The following is a 16,968-nucleotide window of genomic DNA, read 5'->3' as shown; positions in this document are numbered from 1 at the left end:
AGTGGAGGATGGGAGGGAAAGAAAAAAAAATCACCTCCATGATTCCTTGCTTATTATCATGGGTGTGTTTCCAGGGAGAGACTACCTCTAAGTGTTGGTAGGTGAGACAGAGGGATAGGGTTAGGAAGGAAGCGACTCTATTGAGTCGCTTTGGGATATATACAGAGATGAAGAAGAGGGAACAGCAAGTGATCTACTACCAAGCATGGGATAAGACTGGGCAATGGGAATTGGATGGTGGGAAGGAAAGTCAAAATGGCCTACCTGTTTCCCTAACTGTCGTGCCACCAGGTTTTTTAGGGAGGGAGTGCCTCTGGCGTTGTTTGGTGAGACAAAGAAATGGTGTACAGAAAGAGGGCTTGTTCCCTCGCATGGCCCAGTTAGGGTTCCAGGGAAAGACTGGTGAGACCAGTTCTTAGTTTTTCAACTGTGGATTTAGTTCCATAAATTACATTTATTATGTAATACTTATTTAGTAATATATAGAAATATTGATATGTGGTATAGTGCAACATGGTTCAAGTCCAACATAGCAACTCTGCCTCCATCCCACAAGTACCACACTAAAGTAGCAATAAATTCCATTTATTCCCATGGCATCACTGATAACCTTGAAACTACAACTGGGACTCTAAACATTCCAGTGTTTCTCTTTTGTTTTGTTCTCAATGCACCCATGTTGCTTTCTAATAAACTTTCTCATACAGCTGAAACATACAGGATAAAAAAAAATACAGTTTATCCCTCTATAATAAATATTTATGTGGAGAAATGAATGATTTTATGTTGAGTTTCGAATCCATGACTGCTTTTGGAGAGTCAAGTGATTTTGCATGCTTCCAACGGACAGAAATCAGCAATCAATACAATGTTATAGAGAAGCAATTTTGAACTCAAATTTAACAAGGAGTTTGCATCTAGTATACTTCTTTAATGATTCATTTGGTACATTGTATAATATTCTTTCATGTAATATTCTCACCACTTCATAACATACATAATATTCTTCCTAACAAGTAAAAACAAATACATAACCTAGGAAGTTGCTTACTTACCCAAGGCTAGCACAGTTGTTTGAAGAGAGAAGTCCTTGACAAACTCAGCTTTTAGATGCTTAGATTTTGGAGAAATTTTAGAAGTTTCCAGAAACTATGAGAAATGAGGATCTACATGTAAGAACAGTCTGGTGGGTCAGATTTTGGGGGGATTGTGTCACCCCTGGACATTCCTTGTCACCTTTCTTACCTTCCATAATGCGAGCCACTCTGCTCCTCTACTTGCTAATGGTGCCATAATGTTTGGCTTAAGTAATGGACATCTGTTGAGCAGGGGCTGAACCTTCTGAAGCCATCACCCAAATAAAATTTGCCTCCCTTAAGTTTTGTTCTCCCATGTAATTAAAACACAGTACTAAGCTAGTCTACAGAGAATAGGATTCTCTCTGTAACTATATCTCTACATGGGCATGGTCCTTAAACCTTAACAACTGGCTTGTGGCAGAAACATCAAAGAATGTGAAGAGCCATAAAAATGCCTAAGATGCTGCAATGGAGCTTAGCATGCCATGATGGTGAGCTCAAAGAAGACCAGAATGCCAAGAGCAACTCAGACAATAAACATGGAGCTCAAGAGGTCCCAGTGAAAACAAGGTTCTACTGGGAACTGGACTCAGTTTTATTCGTATTATATTGTGTCAAGGAATCTATGGTTTGTGTGTGTGTGTGTGTGTGTGTGTGTGTGTGTGTGTATGTGTGTGTGTGTGTGTTCAGAGCATTAAAAGGCTGAGCTTGAAGTTGTTGGATTAATTAATTTAGTCAAGTGTAAGATAACATAGAATTCTGGTTGTGCCATGACTCCCACAAGGGTGGATTGATTAATTTGGCCAAGTTGAAGATGACATACAATTTTAGTTGTGACATGATTTCCATTGACTCCTTTAAGTTAGATTTATACTGAGAATTAGGAGATTTAAAGGAACAGGGACAAAACTTTATGGTTTGAATCTAAGCTTTTACCCATAGGCTAATGTTTTAGATACTTGGTCAGCTCTGGGAACATGGGAAGTTGGGGTCCGACTGATAGAAGGAGGCCACTCAGAGTGGGCCATTGAGGGTAAATAATTTCGTCCTGCTTCCTGTTGCTCTACTGTTTCCTTCCTGTATCACACAATGTGTAACTAATGCATCAAACAAGTTTTAAAGCCATGGTATAAATATGTACCTCTGATACCAAGGTCCAGAGTTAATTTCAGTATACTTCACTACTTCCAGCTAGACTTCATCTCTATTGTTTGAGAAATTAATCCATGAATGTTGTTGCTGTTTTGTTGTTGTTTGTTGCTGATCTATTTGTATGAATATATGCAAATAACAATTGCACAAAGGATCAATAGTTAAAACAATTAATCCCTGTTTTAATTGAATACAAAGAATATGTAGCCTGGCAGTGGTGGCGCATGCCTTTAATCCCAGCACTTGGGAGGCAGAGGCAGGCAGATTTCTGAGTTCAAGGCCAGCCTGGTCTACAGAGTGAGTTCCAGGACAGCCAGAGTTGCACAGAGAAACCCTGTCTCAAAAAACCAAAAAAAAAAAAAAAAAAAAAAGAAAGAAAGAAAGAAAAGAAAAGAAAAAAGTATGTATTTATATGGTAATAACTAGTCTTAGAAGGAAGATATACTTTCCTTAAATTCCTCCAGCATGTATGGCGATTACATCCTTTGCTATAGCAAATGAAGACATAGTTTGAAGTCACACTTTGTCGCTGGCAGAGGGTATATCTCTTTCACTTATGAACAAATGACTTTTTAATTTATTGTTTATTTAGTTACTTATTTATTTACTTATATAACTTATTTACTTTACACACTACTCACTGCCCCCCTCTCAGTCACCCACGTAAATCCTTCCCATCTCCCCTCCCCTTCCCCTCTGTGTAGGTGGGGCCCTCTGGATATCCCCCCACCCTGGCACATCAAATCTCTGTGAGGCTGGGTACGTCCTCTCCTACTGAGGCCAGACAAGGCAGCCCAGTTAGAAGAACATTTCCCACAGACAAGCAACAGCTTTTTGGATAGCCCTCTGTTCTAGTTGTTTGGAACTCACATGAAGACCAAGTTGCACATCTGCTACATATGTATAGGGAGGCCTAAGTCCATCCAGTCCATGTATGTTCTTTGGTTAGTGGTTCAGACTCTGAGAACCCCAGTGGTCCAAGTTAGTTCACTCTGTTGGTCTTCCTGTGGAGTTCTTATTCTCTCAGAGGCCTGCAGTCCTTCCTCCTATTCTTCCATAAGAGTCTCCAAGCTCTATCCACTGTTTAGCTGTGGATGGCTGCTTCTGTCTGAATCAGCTGATGGTTATTGGCTTCTCAGAGAATAGCCATGTTAGACTCCTGTCTACAAGCTTAACAGAGTACCATTAATAGTGTCAGGGATTGGTGTTTGCCCATGGTATGGGTCTCAAGCTGGGCCTGTTATTGGTTGGCCATACCTTCAGTCCCTGCTCCATCCTCCCATTCCCTGCATTTCTTGTAGACATGATAAATTTGGGGTCAAAAGTTTTGTGGGTAGATTGGCTTCTCTATCACTCCATAAACAAATGACTTCATAAATATGGGGAAAAAAATGCTGCCGTGGAATATTGGCTGGGTTGCAGGGATGTCTTCCACGATGGTTGATGGTCACATGGTGGGCCCCAATAGCATGAGAAAGTCCAGGATTCCAAGATCTTTATTGACATGGTATGTGATAGATGGTCTGGGTCTATGCCTCCACCCCCTGTTAAGCCAGAGTGGACCTGGCTTAAATAAGGAGGGGGAAGAGGGGAGGATCTGGGAGGGAATAACATAATTAGCTAAGCCCTCTGGCCTTTAGGTAACTCATTAATATGGAAATATCAAGGCTGAGGCCTGTAGCCATGCCCTCTACCTGTGTCCTATGTTACTGAACGGTGCAGGTTAAATGGAGATTAGACCTGGAGTCAGGACCCTGGGTTCTGGGGTATGGCCAAACACCTGCCATTTCTCCCTTGGAGTCTCGGGGTTCCAGGCCCATGCCCACCCAAGAACCAAGATACCCTTCCACAGCCCGACATATGAAAAACTTTACTTGGGAGAATAACCATTGTGTCTTATTGGCTACACATAATGAATTGCTATTGTCTTCTAGAGTGGTATTGTTTTAAATAGACAAGTTGCCCATATTCCACTTTTTCTTCTCACAGTTTTTGTCTTGTAATAGTTCAAGTTCCCCTTTTTGGTCAGAGCAGTTCAAGTCCAACAGCCTCGTGCTCAGGAGCACTTAACTGCTGCCAGTGGCAAATCATGCTTCCATAGCCACAGCTCATCAAGTCACAAGGAGAAGCATAGCAACCTGAAAGTTACCATGACTAGCCTCCAAAGGTGTTTCTCTTATACACAAATTATCAAAAAACCCCAAAAAACTGGTGAACTGTCAATAAATATTTTATATTAATGCAAGTATATAATTTCTTATAGAAATATAAAGACAGATGAGATCAATTATTTAAAATAAAAAATATTTAAAATTAAAAGTTCTCAGTACTAATAAAATTTTAAAAAAGTACATTAGGATGACAATATTGTTTTGTGAGTTCCTGCACTTATGACCAAGCCTGATAACCTGAGATACACCCCCAAGACACACAAGGTGGAATTTGTCAATTCCAACAAACTGTCCTCTGACCTCTACATGGACACACTCACACATCATCACCACCACCACCAACAACAACAACAATCAACAAATAAATAATGTAATTAGGAAGATAAAAAACTAAGCTCACCCTGTCCCACAATACCAGTCAGTCAATTTTGTTGTTGATTAAAAGAGAGCAAGGAGAATTACTTGGATCTGTTACCAAAGGATTACTTGTTTAAACATTTGAGTTTGCTGTTTATCATGTGCAACTCCAAACCCTCCTGAATGCAGGATGAGGTACAAGCAAACTCAATGAGAATCTGTGAAGCATTACCCTCCAATTTCCTACTAGACCATAACATGGAAAACCTGCGGATGCCGTTACCCATCCATATTCATCAAGTCTTCTGGAAATCTATACAGCTCAGACTCTTAGGAAAAATAAACACATTCAAACTAGAAATGAATTGCCCTAAAAACTGTAACTACATATTCAGTTTAAGTATGTTTGTATCAATTGCTCTAAATTTCTAATTTTTCTAGAGAATTACAACCATATGTACAACCAAGTAGTAATGTTCTAATTCTTAATTCTCATGGGATACTTCCATTGTGTGGTAATTCTTTTTTGAGGACATGCCTGTTAATGACCATTAACTATCATTTTGAATATTCATCTGTTTTAAGTAAACATACAATACAGCAGACCAACATTGAATGCCAATGCACTATATATGTTACCTGAATTGATGTCCCTGATGTTAGAATCCCTGCTGGTAGAAGTATGAAGGAATGTCATGTTGAATATGTAAATATATAATGTCCATGCAAAAGTCTTTCTAATTTAAGGAAGTGAGATCCATGAATATTAATTCATATATCTCCTAAACTTTTGTGGATCAAAAATAGTATGTAAAATACTAATTAGATAGACTGTACATAACAAATGTGTATGCATTAAGAATCTTAGGTCTTGGATAAGTTATCTCCAAAATTATTAAGTTTATTATAATATGCACAAAACAGCAGTATATACCATATTTAAATTGGAGTCCATGACATATATTAAAGTAAGAACAATGAGAATATATTTACAGAAAAGTTCCCTCAGAGAGAGAAGTATAAAATATTCATTTATTTACATATATTGAACTATTTCCACTCATCTGCCTGATGTGTTTTTGAATTAAGTTTGACATATTACATTGAGAATTCGTATCTATGTTCATCAAAGATATTGGCCTATAATTTTCTCTTTCATTTGTTGAGTATTTTGTTTAGGTAGGGTAATAATATCTGCTGCATAAAAGAATTAGAAAATATCTTTTCTTTAATCTATTTTGAAGAAAAATGTAAGATCTCTTGGTATTTGGTGTTGTTTGAAGGTTCAGTAGAATTTGGTGTTGAGTCCATATGGCCTTGGGATAGAATTTAAAGTGGAGCCTTGTAATTATTGCTTCTATTTAATTGGATGTATGAGTCTATTTAATTTTATATTTCATCTCGATTTAGCTTTGGTAGACCATATATATCTAGAAACTCATCCGTTACTTTTAGATTTTTTAGTTTGGTGTGATCCAGATTTTTAAACTCTATATGTATGATTTTCAGTATGCCCTCAATGTCTGTTATAATGTCTTCCTTTTGATCACTAATTTTGTTAATCAAGGATTGCAGAAGGTGTGTGAAGATTGTAATGAGTAGAAGCAGTAGATGACTGCAGTGCAGTATACACTCACCAATGCAGCCACACATAGGAACTCACATTGGTTGTGATAGCTTGCACAGTTTTCATGCAAGCTCAAGCCAGACCAAATTCCAGGAAGAAGGAACATGAGAACAATGCTCCCTCCCCATTTCCAGAAAACTACTGACAACTGATCATTTTTGGGAGAGGAAAAATGCCGTCCCTAGTAAGTGGGCCATGCTCCAGAGAACAGCCACACATCCACGGAAATAAGAAGAGCACAAATCAGAGTTGATGAATTAAAAAATTAAAACACCAAGTTGTGTGGGTAGAGAAGCTGGAATAGATCTGGGAGAGCTGGGAAGGAATAACTACACTGCTCTAAACTCCTCAAGAAGTAATAAAAAGCAAAATAAGATGTATTAGCTTCCAGTAAAATCTAAATTATATTTTCAAGTAACTAATTTATGTTTTTATTTCCTAATAACTGTAATTTTGCATCAAAATAATTAGCCTGCAAATCATAATTAATGTTCATGATTAACTAAAATCATTTGAAAAAGAGCAGAAGTGATGTGTCGATCTAAGGCAAACTTCAATAAAATTCTACTCTCTCTTTTTTTAAAATAATAAAATCTGATCTAACTTTCATACAGAAATGAAAGGAATGTTGACTAGCCCAATTGATCCTGAGAGAAGAAGAAAGTCAGAACAGTCACATTTCTTAATTTCAAACTTACTGCAAGGCTGTATCAGTCAAAATATTGTTTTTTTTTTTCCAGCAAGAAATGAGAGCATAGACCTATCAGGCAGAACTAAACCTTCACAAACTAATAGGTGTCTTCCTCTTTAAATCCCCATCTTGCATATTGAGTCAAGGTCTCTTGCTGAACCCAAGGCTTGCTATTTAGGTGTACTTAGCTATCCAGCTTGTTCCAGGGATCTTGTCTCTGCCTTCCTCAAGCTAGGATTAGAGGAAGTGTTATTTAATTTTATGTGGGTTATGGTGATCTCAACTCTGGCCCCTTGCACTTTCATATCAAGCACTTCAACTACGTAGCCATGTATACAGCCTTACATATATTATTAATGTATAATATATACAACATTTTATTATAACTTCACTTACTGTATTATAATTTGATTGATAGGTAAGATAGATAGATGATAGACAAGATAGATGATAGATAGAAAAGATTAGATAGATATGTACATACATAGATAGGTGTATGATAGTTAAGATTAGATAGATAGATAGATAGATAGATAGATAGATAGATAAGATAAGATAGCAAGATCACATCTGATCCATAAGATAGATGGATATATATATAATCTAACTGGTACAGTTAAAGTATTCATCTCCTCAAATATCAATAGTTTTTACTTGTGGGAACATTTTATATCTTTCTATATACAATGATGTCTCTTATATTGGTATGGTTACCTTACTGGGGAAATGAAGATGCCTTCTATTCTTTGTGCACTAGAGTCCCTTACCTGGCACATATGTGCCCCTTTTTCTCTGCCACACTCAGCCTCTGTCTTTGACTGTTTCACTCTCTCCTCCTCACAGGAGATTTAGCTTCCATAAGTAAGTGAAGGCACATGACACCTGCCTGTGTCTGAATTACACTCTTAAATTTATTTTGTACTGGTGGATTTTATGTGACGTGAATATTAGCTCAAAATTCAAATTGCAGCTAAGGCATAATTTTAGATTGCCATTTATTGGTTGTGAGCCTTAAGCCTTTAAGAGCTGTGTCACACACATCTCTTAGCCCAAAGTGACGCGTATAGAAGATGTTTGCTTTCGGTTTCCCTTGCCCTTCCCTGTGGAGTTCTTTTTCTTGAATAAACTTCAAAATACCTTAAGTCTATTCCAACTCACCTGTGACGCGATTGTGGTGGCGTTTAGTGACATTTTGTGTTGTTTGTTTATGTTGTTTCTTCCACTGGGCTTTACATTTCCTAACACATTCCTGAGATCCCTCTGGTTATGAGTCCTGTTCATTTGAATTTTATTAACCAAGATGAGATCTTCGTTGGTCCGTTGATCTATTTGATTCTTCTCTTCACTCTATCAGTTCATTGTTCTTCCTCATGGCTCTTGCTCAGTTGACCTGTAAGCCTTGATTTGATGTTTCCGATCATAGACCCATGGCTCCTTGATCAGAGAAGTGGTTGAAGCTCCTTACCAAACCAACGTGCTAAAACTTGAGAGAAGTATTTCAAATGCTTGAAGAGCACAGTGACTCTGGGGAATCTTGAGGCAGCAGACATTCCAGTATTGGCTCAATATGCTAGCCCAGATCCAAGCATCAACCACTCAGTGCCGAAGTGCCAAGCAAGCTGGTGAGGCAGAAAATGTGCTAATTTCCCTTGGCGTCCCATTTTTTCTCCACTGAATGGGATGTGCATAGAGAACCAAGTGGGTCAACACACCAGAGACATGTAGGAGGCTGCCCTACAAGGAACAGCCTATGGGGAAGCTGTGGGAGGCTGTGGTGATTCCACCAGGATAAGGCTGGGAGACAAAGGTATGACAAAGAATGGGCAAGTTCTCAGGATCTGAGTCAGGGTAAACTGAGGAAGATTATCCTCACTGTCCCTTTCATGTTCATATCACACATGCTGTGGCCAACTCTCCTGAGGAAGGCATCTGCTCAGAGCCTCAGGTAAACATGACTCTGGTGAGAACCTCGGGACTGGCATTCAGACCTCTCTGAGGACATGATTGACAGAGAGTCCTTGATTATTAGTGGTTCCCATCTTCAGATATAAAAGCAATGACTGTATACATCATCTTGTAATCACATGAAGTATGACTCCAATTCTTTTTTTTTTTTTGTAACATATGAAACTGTTTAATTAGGTTGTAAGCAATTTAGAACACCAGTTTGTGAGGATACATCCCGTTTGTCAGGGAGAACTGAGGCCACAAGTAGCCCTGGAACTGAGGAACAGCATTCATCTTTGGCAAAATCTGCGAGTCCACAGTTTTCTGATCAGCCTTTGGCTGCTCCGTAATCTCGTATTTTCTCCTCCTCTATGTTGAAGATCTCGCCCTCCTGATGCCTGGGCTTGTGCAACTGACGCTTCTTGAAGTAAGCGTTAGTCAGGTGTTTGGGGATTTGTAACCTCTCTGACATCAACTTTTGAAGAGGTGGCAGTGACAAACTTCAGATGTGTTCTGCGCAGAGGAACTCTGTTGATAGACAGAGGTCCAATCACAAGTAGGAAGCCACTGGCCAGCTGTTTCAGGAAAACCACTCTCTTGCCCCTGTGGTACCAAGGTGAGGATGATCAAGACAGTTCCGGGAGTGATGCTGGAGCGCAGCCTCCTCACGTGCTGACTGAAGGGCTTTGTGCCATGGCTCAGCAGCTTCCGAGGCGAGGCACGTCTTCGGTAGGATAATACCAAGGCATTTTTTTTTTGAAGCTTCACAACCTGAGTTCCACCGTTCTTGTCCCCACCAACTGTTTTTGTGACAGTAGCAAGGAATGTCTCCTATTTCTTCTTTTCAACCTTAATCTTGGCAGCTGAGTATTTCCTTTTGTACAAGGTCTTTCTGGAATACATAGCTGATCAATCGGGAGGACCTGATAATTCCTCTAACCAGAACAGGGTTTCGGCTGCAATGGGGCTTTCATCTCCTTGGGCTTTTTAACCTTAAGTTTACCCTTTGCGGCTGCACTAGTGGCCCGGGGACCAGAGGCAGCATCAGCATCACCAGCCTTCTTGACTGCAGGTTTCTTCTCTTCTGTATCAGGCTTCTCCACCTTTTCATCTGCCAACCTGCAAGACAGGAAAGAGTGACTCCAATACTCTTAAGTAGAAGCTCAGAAAAGGGGGGGTATTCTCATATGCATAGCTATTAGAGAAACATGAGTCCACAGCTCAGTGAAGCACCAGTCCTCAGGGTTAGCGGTTTAAAGCATACAACCTACAGGAATCTTTCACCTTATAGAATGAGTACCCAAGAGAGACTTCAAGGAAAATATGATAGGATTTTAAGTGCCAGGAATTACAGGGAGAACCAGAAAGTCCTTCACAAAAAAAAAAAAAAAAAAAAAAAAAAAAAATACTTTTGGAAAACAAACATAATCTTTCATAGGCAGTGGCATCTCAAGAATCTGGAGAAATAATAAGCAAAGATGTCAAGCCAAGAAAGACTGAAGTGTCCAGGAAGAAAATGCAACACAGAGGAACAGCAGGAGGCTCTGACAGGAGGGAGGGCATTTGTGACTTTCTTATTAAGCAGGTCCAACAGCCAGTGTGAAAGTCCAGTACTGAAAGAAATAGTGAGATTATTCTTTCAGACTGATTAAAGTTTACCTAAAGAAAATTACTCACACTTACCTCTATTCATTACACAATATAACTGGCTGTACTTTAAGTCACTTATTTCATTTTAAATTGCACAAGGCTGTTCCAAACGCCTGATAACGTCTAAGTCTATAAAAGATTGAGTATACACTCAACCCCTCTGTATAAAACAGGCAACCTGCAAAAAGCAACTGTCAGTTTTAACTCCGCAACTCCAAAACTGCCCTGTGCCTTACCAGAGAAGCCGATCGATCCATGGTTCCTGATTAAATGCTATTCTGAAGTCCCGGCTCACCACAGTGCTGACATTCAATAAATGCACTTAACTCGGAAATGAAACGAAATCTATTTTACACCATTTCCCCCTTTTTATAAGCTTCTCAAAGCACTGCTAAAGTTTTAGGCTTATGGGCAATCAATATCAAGAATAATAGTCATGGCCAGTATATATAAACACCTTGGCTTATATAAAGTACCTGTTTTTCCTTCATTCTGAATAAAGAGCATCCCGTGACCTTATGATTGGCGGCCTGGTATACACAATTAAACCATTGTTTAGGATTTTGTTGAAATTAGCAGTTTATGTTTTGTTTAAATAAAAGAGTCTCGGGTCCCTCACATTTGGAGTCCCTATTATAAACCACTCTGGCTGTTTTCCCTAAACACAATTGTGAGTCCTGACCTGTCAGTAGACCAGAAGACAGAAAGTCACTGTCCACTACTGTGTAAGATCAGGCAGGTCACCTCTTGCTTGACTGACTGTATGACACACAGGATACTAGTCTAGAGCACAGGATCATAATCAACAAGTCACAAAGTCATTTGGTTCCCTGGTGCTCTTATAAAATCTACATTGGAAATGTTTAAATAGTTTTACGCTGGGAGAGAGGTAGTGTTGCATTTCTTCTTGACTCACACCATTGTTGTTCTATATCTTTACATGATTTTTTATACATATCAAAACAATCAGGTGAACAAAACATTTAAGTAGTTTTCATGTGCAGAAAGTTGTATTTGGTGAAGGGGGTGGGGCAAACTCACTGAAGCATCAAAAGGAAAGCTTTGTTTTGTAGGTGTTTACCATCCGTTTCAAAGAAATAGCTATAGGCTTGCCCCAAAATCAGAAAAAGCAAGCCGGATTGATGTGGTGGGTCCTATTCTGTTTGCTCTGCTTTGGGGTCAGATCATGGAAAATGGAACGAGTTCCCTTCAGCCTTATGACATACAAGTCATGTTTTTAAAAGAAAGGAAAAAGGGAAGGACATGTAGGCAAAGGATGAACTAGGGTGATTGGGTCTGTGTGCAATGGGCATGGGGTATGGAAGAACAGTGAAGGTAGCTTCCAAAGGCTTGTACAGGAATCAGAAATAAGGCAAGGCAGGGTCTTCTACTTTTTTATTACCAACTCATCTTACTGTGTGACACACATTGAGTCTTCTAAGACTCGATATCAGAATAAAGTGTGGCTGTGTTTTAGGATCTCATGAAGTCTGGCATCCCTCAGACTGCCTGGTGTGTGGTGCACTTGAAAAGGGAATGGGACACACACACACACACGCATGCATACATGCACACATGCACATGTGCATACACACACACATGCACGCACATGCGCACAGTCCATTCTATAGCTGCACTGGCAAATTTTGGATTTCTCCAAAATTTGGATTTTGGATTTCTCCAAAATTTGGATTTTGGATTTCTCCAAAAACCACATCTAAAGAACTACACACAGTACACACACATGCCCTGATGCAGGTGAAACTGGGTCTAGAGCAGGGAGATTATGTGCAATCAGGCCATCAGGAGAAGGGGAAGAACTATTTCCTGTGAACCACAGAAGAGCTAACCAGCTGAGAGGACCACATTTCTTTCAGTGGGAAATCCTGGTCACCCATGCGATACTCAGTCAGAACTTGATCAGTTTCATATTGTTAAGGTGATATTCTCCCCTTGCTTATGAGGCAGCAGAACCTGACAAAGAAATGGTGACTGTCTAAAATGGACTCATGTTCGAGGGTGATACATTCAAGGGTGTTTTACCTGCGACAATCAGTCAGCATATGGAACTCACAGGATCCACCTAAACGTATGGAAGAATGAAATATCACTTGCAACCATTTTTCCAAACTATTCATTAATTTCATTTTAATACTAATATTTTAATATTCAATTCTAATAAAATTAGAAATGTAGTATCAAGAACTGCTAACTACTCTCCCAGAAACCTGGAGTCCAGTTTCCAGCTCACATGTTAGGCAGTACACAAGCAGTCTTTTGTATCTCCAGCTCCAAAGAATCCAATGCCCTCCTCTGGTCCCAGCATGCACCTGTACACACGTGGCTTAATAGCACACAAACATAAAAATAAATATTTTAAAATACAAAAGCAAATGTATTTTCCTATTGTTCCCAACTTGTTTTCAGGTCAATTATCATCCATACTGAAAGAGGTGATGGAAATATTAAACACAAAACAGTGTCCTGGGTTTGAATAAAGGCTGTTCCTGACAAAAGTCCTGCTGAGATGAATCTCCAACCCTCTGTCATTACCAGTACATACAGGGCAAGTTCTCTGCATTACTGGTTTAATTACTTGGGATTTGTGGGCAGGAAACTAACATGGTTGTTGGTCCAAAGCAGCATTATGAGAATCCCAAACAAACAAAAGCAAGAACGGGCTCAATCCTCATCAAAGAAGCTTTTCTGTTACTGCTTTGGAAATCATCTCAGAAATCCACAACTGTTCAAAATGCAGGAGACAACTAACCACAAAGTACCCAACCCAACTGGTTCATGTATCATGCAACCCCTACACCTAAGGGTCAGGGAATATTACAGAAGAAATAATATTGGTGGTAAGATTATAAGGGCCACAGGACCATGACTCATGTTTGAGATGGCGTCTCCTTTCCATGGCAGGGAAGCCGCATGCATGAAATCTCAATAATGCGGCTTCCTAATCCAGTCCTCTACAATAACAACACAAGCTGCTGGGTCAGGATAGATGGGGGAAATTTTGCAAGGGCCCACCCTGGATGAAGACCGATCAACAGTCAAAGGAGGGAGAGAGAGAGAGAGAGAGAGAGAGAGAGAGAGAGAGAGAGAGAGAGAGGGAGAGGGGGGAGAGGGGGAGAGGGGGAGAGGGGGGAGAGGGGGAGAGGGGTGGAGAGGGGGGGAGAGGGGAGGGGAGAGGGGAAGGGGGGAGGGGGAGGGGAGAGGGGAGGGGGGAGGGGGGAGGGGAGAGGAGAGAGGGGGAGAGGGGGAGAGGGGGAGAGGGGGAGAGGGGGAGAGGGGGAGAGGGGGAGAGGGGGAGAGAGAGGAGAGAGAGGAGAGAGAGGAGGGAGAGAGAGAGGGGAGAGAGAGAGGGGAGAGAGAGAGGGGATGAGAGAGAGGTGAGAGAGAGAGGGGAGAGAGAGCGGGGAGAGAGAGAGGGGAGAGAGAGAGGGGAGAGAGAGAGGGGAGAGAGAGAGGGGAGAGAGAGAGAGAGGGGAGAGAGAGAGGGGAGAGAGAGAGGGTGAGAGAGAGAGGGAGAGAGAGAGGGGAGAGAGAGGAGAGAGAGGAGAGAGAGGAGAGGAGAGAGAGGAGAGGAGAGAGAGGAGAGGAGAGAGAGGAGAGGAGAGGAGAGAGAGGAGAGGAGAGAGAGGAGAGGAGAGAGAGGAGAGGAGAGAGAGGAGAGGAGAGAGAGGGGAGAGAGAGGGGAGAGAGAGGGGAGAGAGAGGGGAGGAGAGAGGGGAGAGAGAGGGGAGAGAGAGGGGAGAGAGGGGAGGAGGGGAGAGAGAGGGGGAGAGAGAGGGGAGAGAGAGGGGAGAGAGAGGGGAGAGAGAGAGGAGAGAGAGAGGAGAGAGAGGAGAGAGAGGAGAGAGAGGAGAGAGAGAGGAGAGAGAGAGGAGAGAGAGGGGAGAGAGAGAGGAGAGAGAGGAGAGAGAGGAGAGAGAGAGGAGAGGAGAGAGAGAGAGGAGAGAGGAGAGAGAGGAGAGAAGAGAGAGAAGAGAGAGAAGAGAGAAGAGAGAAAGAGAGAAAGAGAGACATAGAGATACAGAGAGATACAGAGAGATACAGAGAGACAGAGAGAGAGAATCAGTCCAGGGATGAGTTCCCTGATAGATGATCCAATGAGTGGTCACCCCTAAACTCATGGACAAAGGAGCTACACTAATGACTCAGCAGGTTTTAAAGCTTGTGTGAGAGTTTATGAGCCTGTGCCACAATAGTGAGTAGAGAAGCATGCATGAACTAGAGGAGAATGTGGACACCAATGGAAGTTGGAAGAAGGAAGAGATCAGGAGGGGAATTATGTAAATACAGTACTAATTATAAGATTGGAGATCATCAGGAATTGTCATGTGTATCACATGACAATTGCTTGTTTGAGTTTTATTGGAGATTGTAATATTTTTAAATACATATATGTATGTGATGTGTGTGTCTGTCTGTCTGTCTGCTAGTCTATCTGTCTCTGCATGTGAATACTACACTCGTGAGGGTCAGAAAAGTACATCAGATCTTTATAAGCTGGAATTACTTGTGGTAATGTAAGATGCCTGTTGGGGGTGGCTGGGAATTGGACGCCAGTCCTCATCAGAAGAGGAAATACTATATTTCCCCTTAAGGTATCCCTCGAACTCTATTGTTGATTTTATTATACTGGATTCTGATAGCTACTTTGAAAATAGTCCATCCTTTATATAAACAAAGCAAATGTGGTCTATAGATCTATTACACAGTACAGAAGCCTCAACCGAAGTACAGAAGTATCTGACTCAACTGCCCTATCCATTTTACAGTGGGGATGCAGACACAGAGAAAGCCTATAATTGCTCAAGCCATGAACTCCAATTAATATTTAGATTATTTTGCCATTGCTGCCAATAAAAAAAAATTACCAGGGCTTAAAACACTACACGTGTACTCTTATTGTTCAGTAGGTCAGGAGGGTGGCATCAACTCCTCGCTCAAATCAGGTGTTTGCAGGCACAAAGCTTCCTTACTGGAAAGTCTGGGAACGAGTCCAACTCTGATGCATTCAGTTGTTATCCTAATGCAGACAAGTGCAATTCTGCAAAGAGGTCCCTGTTTCCTGCCTGGTTTGTCAGCCAGGAGGTGGTGTCTTCTCTTCCAGGCTAGCTGTGTGCAATCTCCTGCTCTCTGGAAGCTCTTAGGCGTCTCTTACCCCAGTCTTTATTTGGGATCTGGAGGCTCTATCAAGCATCAGTGCCATGTCACATCTTTCTCCCAGATCAGAATGCTATACTTCACTAACTGTAGACAGAGAAGTTTTCAGTACATAGGTGGCTGCGAGTTGAGGCACCATCTAGGGTAACTGCTGAACATAAGAGGCAAGAAGTTTGTTGTTGTTGTTGTTGTTGTTGTTTTTTGGTTTTTTGTTTGTTTTTTTTTTCCTCCAGAGGCCTCTCTGCCAGTGGTGTCACACAATCCAGGTCCCCATAACTTATCCAGGATCATGGCTGAAGAGGTCAATACTCATTCCACGTAATATTGCCCAATTTTGATGTTAGTTTTGCGTAACCTTATAAATTACTTTAAGCAATTTACTACAATGAAGCGTAATTGTTTCCACCTACTTAGGGGTGAGAAACCAGTGAAGGAGGTGAACGCAGCATACCATGGTGCTCTACGCATAGGCAGCTTCCCACCTGTATTGATACTCATGAGGAGGAATGCTTGTTCACTTGTGGGATGAGCCACAAGTGGGATAGCTGGAATGGAGAGCCAAAGAAAAGGAGATAATGGTTCCTACTCAAGAGACTGTGCCTCTACCTACTGAAGCTCCCCAGTGTTTTCTGTATCTTGCTACAGCCTAAACAAAAAGTCTCTCTCTTTCTCTCTCTTCTCTCTCTCTCTCCATCTCTCTCTCTCTCTCTCTCTCTCTCCCTCTCTTTCCTCTCTCTTCCTCCTCCTCCTCCTCCTCTCCTCCTTCTCTTCTTTTTCTGTCAATCTGTCTCTTCTCTCCCTCCCCATAATCCTCTCCCTCTCTCCCCCTCCCTCTCCCCCTCTCCTCCCTCTCCCTCCCTCTCCCCCTCTCCCCCTCTCCGTCTCTCTCCCTCTCCCTGTCTCTACTAATGAATCAGGCAGTGATGTATCACTGAAGTGTAGAGTCATTCTTATGCCTTCAGTCATGGATAATGATGTACAAAACCCACGAGGAACTCATCCCAATTCATACTACCCATCCTGCTTACTAAATTATTTACAAAAGCATTCTAATTAATTCAACCTGAGTGATCATTAGACATATCTTGAGCTGGCTTTAGGGGCTCTTTCATATGTTTT

General features: G+C 41.2%; 1 pseudogene; it reads right to left on the bottom strand.

The window, feature by feature from the left end:
• Positions 1 to 9,190: 9,190 nt before the first annotated feature.
• On the bottom strand, positions 9,191 to 9,773 carry LOC117724248 (large ribosomal subunit protein eL6 pseudogene; annotated as a pseudogene).
• Positions 9,774 to 16,968: the final 7,195 nt, after the last annotated feature.

The sequence above is a fragment of the Arvicanthis niloticus genome, chromosome 20, assembly GCF_011762505.2.
Source record: "Arvicanthis niloticus isolate mArvNil1 chromosome 20, mArvNil1.pat.X, whole genome shotgun sequence".
In the NCBI taxonomy this organism is placed as follows: Eukaryota; Metazoa; Chordata; class Mammalia; order Rodentia; family Muridae; genus Arvicanthis; species Arvicanthis niloticus.
This window is presented reverse-complemented; position numbering and strand designations above follow the sequence as displayed.